Here is a 9,403-nt window from a genome sequence, read left to right on the forward strand (position 1 = left end):
TAAATAATGGATGCCCCAGGCACCTCATTAAGACATCTTTGCTGAGGTGGATTCCACTGATTGCATTAATTAATAGAATTAATGCCTTTTCTAGTTTCCCTGAAGACTAAGTCACATTTAGTCCGATTCCCAGAGTGAAGAAGCCCCACACTTTTGTTGCAAGCACTAAAACTCTTTTATTGCCAAAGTAATATATGCTTGTTTCTAAATCCCAGCTGTATAGATATGTATCACGGAAAAGGTGAAATTCTCCTCTCCCCACCCCCCACACCAGGGTGACCACCTTAACAACCTAGCATCCACACTTGCAGACACCTTGCACTTTACCACACACGCCTTCCACATCAATCTTCATGCTGTACCTGTATTCTGCAAGTCCTTTCACTCAGCAATATGGACGGTTTCCTGCCTGCAAACACAGGTCTATTTTATTCTTTTTAATAACAGCATAACACTCCACAATAATGATGATCCAACAATGTGCATAACTATTCCTCTTTGGGTGGACACTTGCCCTTGAATCAGAGACCATCCTCAGTCCCCTGGCACCCAGCATCTGTCATCCAGTCCATTCCGTGCTCCTGCACTTCCTGCTCTTCCCCGGCCCCTCAGGCTCCTGAGGTGAGTGCCACCTAGGGCACTTCCTGCCCTTGACATGGTACTCAGGTGCCCCAAGCGAGGGGCAATCATTCTGTGCCAACCACCAGCAAGGTGGCCCCGATACTTACCTGCCCTTGTCCACCCCCTAATCTCCTGCCCAGTGTCTTGAAGCCCAGTGTGTGTCTCCCAGAAAACCTGACCTGGGCTGGTGCTGAGGAACAGACACGAATGTGGGGGTCCTCTGGGAACAACACCTAGGAGCCACCAAGAGCAGCAGGACTGGCCAGGGAGAAGTGCCCAGTGACTCAGGCAGGTAAGGACAGTCCCACAGGAATGGCCCTTCAGAATCACCCCACACTGGGTAGGGGCTAGACTTCTGCATCCCCAAATCGACCAGGGGCTGGATGGGGGCTGCTCCCACTGCTTCACTCCGGCACCGGTTCACAGCTCATGGCCCAGGAACGGTGTCACAGTGTGGATCTGCAAGTCTCCCAGAGGCTCCTGTGTTGAAAGCCTGGCCCCCAGTGCAGCAGTGCCCAGAGAAGGAGCTTTTAGGAAATGGATCCTGAGGCTCCAAGCTCATGCCTGGGTTAATCCTTTGTGGCTGAATGGATTATGGGGAGGGAAGGAAACTAGAGCGTGGGACATGGTTGGAAGAAGTGGGTCACTGGGAGTGAGTCTGGAAGGGTTTTCCTGTCCACCTCTCTCTCAGCTTCCCCCCCACCCTCTCCCTCCCACCAGGATGTCCTGCCTCACCTCAGCCCCAGAGCAATGCAGCCAACCAACCATGGACTGAATCCTCTGAAGCTGTGAGCCACAGTAAATCTTTCCTCTTCTAAGTGGTTCTTGTCAGATGTTTTACCCACAGCATCAAAAGCTGACTAACACAAACAGCCTCACAGGCACACACAGAATAACATTAGATGAAAACCGGCCCAGGCAGGTGGGCACACACTCAGGCCCAAGGCAGAGCAAACCCGCTGTGTTCCCACGGCCAGAACCAAGAGTGAAAGACAACAACAATTGAGGAAGAAAACCTAAGACTATTTTTTCACAATCGGAGGTGAGGGAACCACTTCTCAGCAGGACAGAAAATCCTGTGACAATAGAGACAAGACAGGGGCTGGGGATGTGGCTCAAGCGGTAGCGCGCTCGCCTGGCTTGCATGCGGCCCCGGCTCGATCCTCAGCACCACATACACACAGAGATGTTGTGTCCGCCGAGAACTAAAAAATAAACATTAAAATTCTCTCTCTTTAAAAAAAATATAAAGACAGAAAGTCGAAACCATGTAAAATTTCAAATCCTTTGTGGCAAAATAAAGAGTATTATCATCAAAGTCAAGAGGGAAATAGAGGAGTGAAAGAGAACATGGGCAGTCACGTCACCAGGCCGGCGAGATTTCACTGCACACCCCTGACCCATGGGCAGGTTGGTAAGATAAAGGACAGGCCAGTCACAGAAGTGGGACTGAGCATGAATGTTACCCCGTGCTGCTCTGGGAAGACACAAACAGACAGAAACAAGCCCACAGCCATGTCCGGCTGACTCTGCGAGGCTGAGCCTTGGCCTGGCCAGGGGGGCTGTGCTGCTCCAGGAGAGACCCTGGCAGCACTTGTGGGAGCCACAGCCGGCACCTCTCCTTGGCCCTGGTTCTGCCACCTCTACAAAGCAACAGCTCCAAGGAGAAGGTCTGATCATAAGGACACGCGCACATGCATGTTGGTCCCGCCGCTTGTTCCAGCCAAGAGCAAAAACAGCCAGGACGCTGGCACACCAGGCAGAGGCGGGAGCCTGGTCACTTTTATGATGCAGAGCCACGCGCCAATGAGCCGGAGCCAGAACTGCGGGCGTGGCTGGAAGGAGTGTCTGCTTGGGCCGAGCCCCGTGCGTGCACTCGTGTCGGGGATGCCGTGTGTGAGCGGGGTGGGCATCTGACTCCACGCAGCTAGCTGCACTCCCCCCCTGCCTGGCAAGGCACCAAGCCACCCACGCCCAGGTCAGTGTGGTCCACGGACCCACAGGAGAGCCTCGGGGCTGGCTTTTAAGAGACAAGCCTGGAAGCTAGAGGTGGCAGTCACCTGTGTTTCTGTCACCTGCTTTGGGGGCCGGACTGTCCCTCCTCCTCTGGGTCGGTGGGGCAGAGGGGAGGCTAGGAGTTCCCTGTGGTCCCCAAAGTGGCGAGGCTTCCACTTGGGAGGCTCACCTTGGGGCATGGCTATACCTGAGTGTCCCCATCCTTGCTTCTGGGTGAGGACCTCTCCCAGGGAGCAGCTGTGTGCCCTGCTCCAGAGGGCCAAGGGAAGAGGGAGCCCAGCCCTCTCCAAAGGCAGTGGGGGTCGGGGACAGGACCCAGAGCTGTTGCCCCCATGAGTAAGGGCCTGGCAGCTCTTTGAAGAGGCACTGAGCAGAGCACCTGCGGAGTGGGGTAGGAGGGCAGGGCAGTGGAGGGACAGTGGACCCACAGCTGGGAAAGCCACGAGAACCTCCAGAGGCCAAGCAGCAACCTCAGGGCTGCCCAGAGGAGCTGAGGCCCAGGCGCCCCACAAGCTGACCCCTGCACTCCTCCCTGTGGCCCCGGCCTCCTGTGCCCAAGGAGCCTCTGCTTCCAGGGGGACCCACAGAGGGGCCGAGGTCAGACGGAATGTCGGAGGCCCTGAGCAGGTCATCTGAACTGTCGAGTTGATTGGACCACGAGGCTTCTGGGTGTGAGTGAGGGTGTGTCGAGGAATGCCTGGCACGGGGGACAGCAAGGAAAGAGCAGAGCCTTCTAAGCGTGGGCAGCACTTTCCAGTAGGCCGGAGGCTTGGATGGAAGGAAAGTTGAAGAGCAGGGAGCCGCAGCAGAGGCAACCTCGGTTCTCCCTGACAGGTTCTTGACTGCGGCTGCCACCGCCTGAGTATACCGGACTCTGACTTCTTCACTCTCCTGAAGCAGAGTCACTCTGCAGTGACTCTCCAGGGAGCTCCCAGAGGCCTTGGGTCTCAGAGGAGGGTCGCACCGTTGATCCCTCTTGTTCTGAGGCTTCAGTGTCTTGGGCTGAGCAGCTGCTGTCCTTCCAGCTCTGCAGCCCCCAGATGATAACCTGGGCGCTGTCCAGCCTCTGGTTACGAAGCCAACCCAGTAAACCCCCTTTGATCATCATGCTTCCTGTTGATTCGGTTCCTGTAGAGCACGCTGACCAATACAGTCCCCTCAGTCCTCATTCTGCTGGATCCCAGAGCTCTGGGGGAGGCCTCTGAGGCCCAGAGGCCCTGCCTCCGTCCTCTGCCCATCTGCCCTCTGTGGGGCTCCCTGGCCTCCTGTCTGCTGCGCCCCCACCTTTGCTGGCTCCTCTGGCTCCTGCCCATGCCACTCCACAGCAGGGCCTGCCTGTCCTGTCCACACTGTGACCCTTGTCCCTTACCTGCAGGTGGCTGGCATCCCGTAATCCACTCTCCACCACAGTCTCTGCCCTCCTCCAGGCTCCCTCCAGGGCTAGAAACCAAATCAGGCCTGGCCACACACCTGCCTAGTCCCCGCTAACAAGGGCACAGCAATGAAGCCGGGGTGGCTGATGGGCACCTGCCAAGCAGCAGTAACTGTGCCCTACTCACCACCCAGGGCTTGTGGGCAGGTCAGGGACCCTGCCTCATTCTCCCCTCCTCCCTCCATGGACAGAGGCCACCTGCTCTGCCACATGGGTCCAAGAGGACACAGCAGCACTCCCTCCAGGCAGAAGCCAGGTGGCAGGGGTGCCAGGGGGGAGGACGCTGCCAACCTGATGGGTCCAGGAGGACCTGGAGAGCTGGAGGGGGCGGGGGACACTAGAAAAGGGACAGGATGACCTGAGGGACTTCAAGTAGGCGGGATAGAGAGAGAAGACTTGGGAAAGAGCCTCCTCCTGGGGCGCTCCCCGGCCCACCATGTCCCTGCATGGAGCTGTGGCTGTGGCCAGCCCCAGGGCTATGCGGGGGGGGCGGGGGGGGGGTGTGGCAGACTTGGCCTGCGAGGCCTCCAGCCGAGGGAGGGGCTGGCAGGGAGGAATCCAGGCTGAGGGAGGCCAGCGTGAGAAGTGGCCCAGGAACAAACAGGAGGTCCAGAGCCACCTCTTCACTCTGAGGGTGGACACAGGGAAGGTGACACAGAGAGAAGAGCCCTCTCTTCTCAAGACAGCTGGAAGTCCACAGTTCCTTCTCCCTCTGCCCCTGCTCCACCTGAGGCCCGCAGGGCAGTTCTCCCTGGACCCCAGGAGAGAGATGAGCACTCCCCGGAAGAATGGCCAAATGGGGACTGCCCAGAGGCGTAAGGGGTAGAGGGTGGCAGGGCAGATGGGGAACGAGTGGGCAGATTAGTGGACTGGTGCATCATTGGGGGCGCTAAATGAATGAGGGTGGGTGAGTGGATGGGTGAGTGGATGGGTGGATGGGTGAGTGGGTGGGTGGGCAGATGGATGCGTTGGTGAGGGGGTGGGTGAGCGGATGGATGCGTTGGTGAGGGGGTGGGTGAGTGGATGGGTGGGCATGGGTGAGAGGGAGAGTAGATGGATGGATTGATGAATGGGAGGGAGATGAGGGTTAATAAACGCATTGACGGAGAGGCCAGGGTGGAGGGATGGGTGGATGTGTAAGTGGGTAGGTAGGTGGATCACTAGGTGGGAGGGGAGGGATAGAGAATGGTCAGCAAGTCCTGGAGCCACACTTGGGAAAGCATCCCAGGCTGACTCTGGTGGGATGTGATCGAGTTTACCACCTGAGGGTGAGGGCTTCAGTACAGCAGGCTCAGAACACAGGCTCATGGTTCCAAGAGGACACAGCAGCACTCCCTAAGCTGATTCAGAGTCTGATAGAGAAATCCCAAGGGTCAGTGTACTGATTGACCCTGGGAGGTGACTGTCAGCAGGACCAGAACAGCCATCCATACCCCACCTGTGAGTGCATTTGCTTCTGGTCAGCAGTGCCCGGGGGAGGCACCATGGAGAGCAGATCATGGAGCACAGATGAGAGGCTTACTGGAGAGCAGAGTCAGCAAAGGACGGAGGTCAGCGCATGACGGTGAGCTCAGCCTAAGTGGAGATGGCACCTACATCTCCAACAGTGTCCCCCTGCCCAGCCGACTGGGAGCACTTGAGATCCAAAAGGAGCTGGGGGACTCTGTCCCTGGGCAGTGCTGGGAAGGACATGGCCAATACTAGGTTCTGGGCCATGGACTGCTGTTTCGATTAGTACACCATTTCTCTTGAGTGTACTTTGTTTCTTTTCTAGCTTTTCAAGACAATGGGTTCAATCCCCAACATCAAAAAGGAAAAAATCTTAACCTACTATTTTTCAATTTTAATAAATAAAATAGGGCTATATATTTTCCTCTTAGTAACACTTTGGCCATATCTGATAGGTTTATTTTGTTTGTCTTGTTTTTTGGTACTAGGGACTGAACACACAGACGCTTAACCACTGAGCCACATCCCCAGCCTTTGATATTTAATTTAGAGAAAGAGTCTCACTGAGTTGCACAGGGCCTCACTAAGTTGCTGAGGCTGGCTTTGAACATGTGATCCTGCTTCAACCCTCCCAAGCCGCTGGGGTGACAGGCATGTGCCACTGTGCCTGTGTATCTGATAGGTTTTGATGTGAAATATTCTCATAGTCATCAGTTACGAATGGTTTACAATTTCTATTTGTGTCTGTCTTCAATACCTGCTGAAATTAACAGTGCATTTCCAGATGCACACAATTTGAAGGACTTTCTTTTTGTTGTTGATTTCTATTTTATTGCATTGTGATTGTTGAATTTATCCTGCACAAATCATTTTTTAACTTGCTGAAATCTTGTCACCTAATACAGTGTTTGAATGTTCTTTCTGTGTTAAAAAATATATTCTGTTTCTTGGCCATAAATTCCTATATGTCTATCAGGTCAAGCTCTACTTGCGTTACTGAAATATTGGGTAGACTTATTTATAGCCTTTTCAATTCTTCAGTGTCCAGGGAAGGTCTCTCACTATGATGGCAATTCACAAATCACCCTTTGCTTTATATATTTTCATTGCACATCTCAGTTTATGACTCTTATGTATTCTTCGTTAGTTGCTCCATTTGTCTATATGAAATATCGCCCTTTTCTCCATTAAATATTTTGCCTCAGATTGCATTTTATATCATGTAAATATTGCTGGGACTGCTTGATTTTTGTAAGCCTTTTTAAAAACTGTTCATCTCTTTATATTCTAATCTCCTAGTTTACTTTTAGACATGTGTATATTTTTTGTAACATTTTATTTAGAATTTATTTGTCCTGATTAAATCCAAGAGTCTCCATCTTTTGACACATTTATTTAAACCATTGATATTTATTGTGGTTTCCAATAACATTAAATCTTACTATTTTCTGTTTTGCTTTTCCCTTTTCTTGCCCTACTTTAGAGAAAAAGGTTTAACCGGCTTTGACATTTTTTACATTGTTTCCAATTTACTCTTCATTACATGTGGATTTTCGAGAATTAGGATCTGGATAATGTAATGTCCATATAAGACAAGGCCCCCCACACAATTCTCCTTCGCTCTATTCCCCGAGGCTCCCTCCAACGCCCCATGCTCCTCCTATGTGGACTTTCAGTTCTAGAGTGTTCACTCTTTTAAGAATTAACATGTGGTTGAACTTACTAACACTCTTGTACTTCACCTCCTCACCTGTGAAATGGGAACAGCTCCTGACCCACAGCATTAATATGAAGATACCCTAGTCCGTCTTCTGCTGCTGTAACAGAATACCCCAAACTGGGTAATTTGTAAAGAAAAGAAATTTCTTCTCAGCATTCTGGAGCCTGGGGGTGCATGGGTGAAGGGGCTGTGCCTGGTGAGGGCTGCATGGTGACATGCCCGAGGGCATCCCATGTTGAGAGTGGCAAGATCAAGAGACAGAGACAGTAACTAACCCACTCCTGAACAACAGCGTTCGTCCATCCACGAGGTGGAGCCTGTGACCTTATGACCTCTTAAAGATCCTGCCTCCTGACCCCTGCACGGTGGCAGTTACACTTCAGCATGAGTTTTGGAGGGACAGTGTGACCCTAGCCGAGGACAACCCTAGATAGTCCATGAAGAACACTCAGCAGTGCCCAGAGGGTGACATCTTAACGGCCCCTGTCCCTGCATCTGTGTACCTCCAGGCTCCTGGAAGCCCTCCTGAGCCAGGCGCCTTTGTTCCCTATCTGCACACAAACAGTGGGTGTCAGGACGGCTCCTCAGCAAGGGGAAGCCCTGTGTCTCGCCTCCTCCCTTCTGGTGACTGCTGAGAATCCAGGTGTCACCTACCCGCTCCTTCAGGACAAGCTGGGTCCCCACCCCTCTGCAGCCTTGGAGTCGATGCTCCACATCACATTTGGTCACCCAGGTCCAGTGCAGGGGCTTCTCACTCATGTGTGTTTGTCCTGCTTGGTGCTTGGTGGGCTTTTTCTGTGAAGCTGGTGCATGAATTTAGCTCTGGAAAAGTCCACCAGGAGCGGCATGGACAGCGGCCCCGTCCACCTTCGCCTTTCGCCCCAGGGAGTCCTGTTGGATGCAGCCTGGAGCTCCAGGCTCTGCCCTCCATGTCTCAGCGGGCCGCAGTCGCTTCCCAACTCTGTCCTTGGTGCTACCTCTACCTGAAGCCTGGCCACCTTGCCCGCCGGAGGTCCACTGCAGCTCTGCCCATCTGTGGAGGTCATCTGGTTTTGTCCTTGATTTTTTTTTTAACTCCTCTCTCCTGTTCTCTGAGGCACCCGAGGCCTGTGTCCCTCTGGGCCACCAGTCATGCTGGCTTTCCCTTCTTGCAGGCTCTATGGTGCTGTACCTCTCACACCCCTTCCACACTGCGACTCTCCCTGGAAGCTGGGCTGCTCCCCTGTGCAGTCACCCTCACATGCAGAGTTCCCATTAGGTCACCTGCTGTAGTCTCTGCCACCCCCTCAGGGGGTGAAAACACTTTCCATTATCGGAAAGAACCCAGCAGGGCAGGCCACGTCTGCTGGGACATTTGTCATACGCTAGGACAGCATGCTCCACATTTCTCCTAGGGACACCAGATGTGGACGGTCCTGACTCTTTGAATCAACAGCCCTCACTGCTGCCCAGGCCAACCCTGCTCGCTGCAGCCCCAGCCCAAAGTGGGGAGGAAGACAGTGGGCAGAGGTGGCCGTCATGTGAAGACAGGTGAGAGGCCGGAAGACAGATGCAGGTGCAGGGGGAGACCCAGGGCAGAAGCTGGAGTGCAGCCAGAGAAGGGGTAGGCCCCATGTGTCCTGTCCTCAAGGCACCAGGCCACCACCCTCATGCACCCCACATACGTCTGACTTAGCAGGAGCCCACGCCCCAGCCTGGCCCTCTTTCCCACGGAGGAGATGCCCCCACAGCCATCCTTAGACCTCTGGGGCAGCGGAGGGACGTGGGGTGGTCTCCAGAGGACCACTTCAGCTCTCCGAGGTGGAGGAGAGGGAAACTTGTTGGGAAACCTCAAATATGGAGAACTTGGGCTCATATGGGGGCACTTCCTTTTTTAAAAGAATATCTCCAAGTCTTGGGATATCCAGATAGGAGCCAAAAATTTAAATAACTGGGCTGGGGATGTGGCTCAGGTGGTAGCGCGCTCGCCTGCCATGCGTGCGGCCCGGGTTCGATCCTCAGCACCACATACCAACAAAGATGTTGTGTCCGCCGAGAACTAAAAAATAAATATTAAAAATTCTCTCTCTCTAACTCTCTCCTCTCTCACTCTCTCTTAAAAAAAAAAAATTTCTTTCAAAAAAAAAAAAAATTTAAATAACTAACTAATCTGCAATGCCTTCCTA

This window comes from Spermophilus citellus, assembly GCF_964194105.1.
Source record: "Spermophilus citellus genome assembly, chromosome: 4".
In the NCBI taxonomy this organism is placed as follows: Eukaryota; Metazoa; Chordata; class Mammalia; order Rodentia; family Sciuridae; genus Spermophilus; species Spermophilus citellus.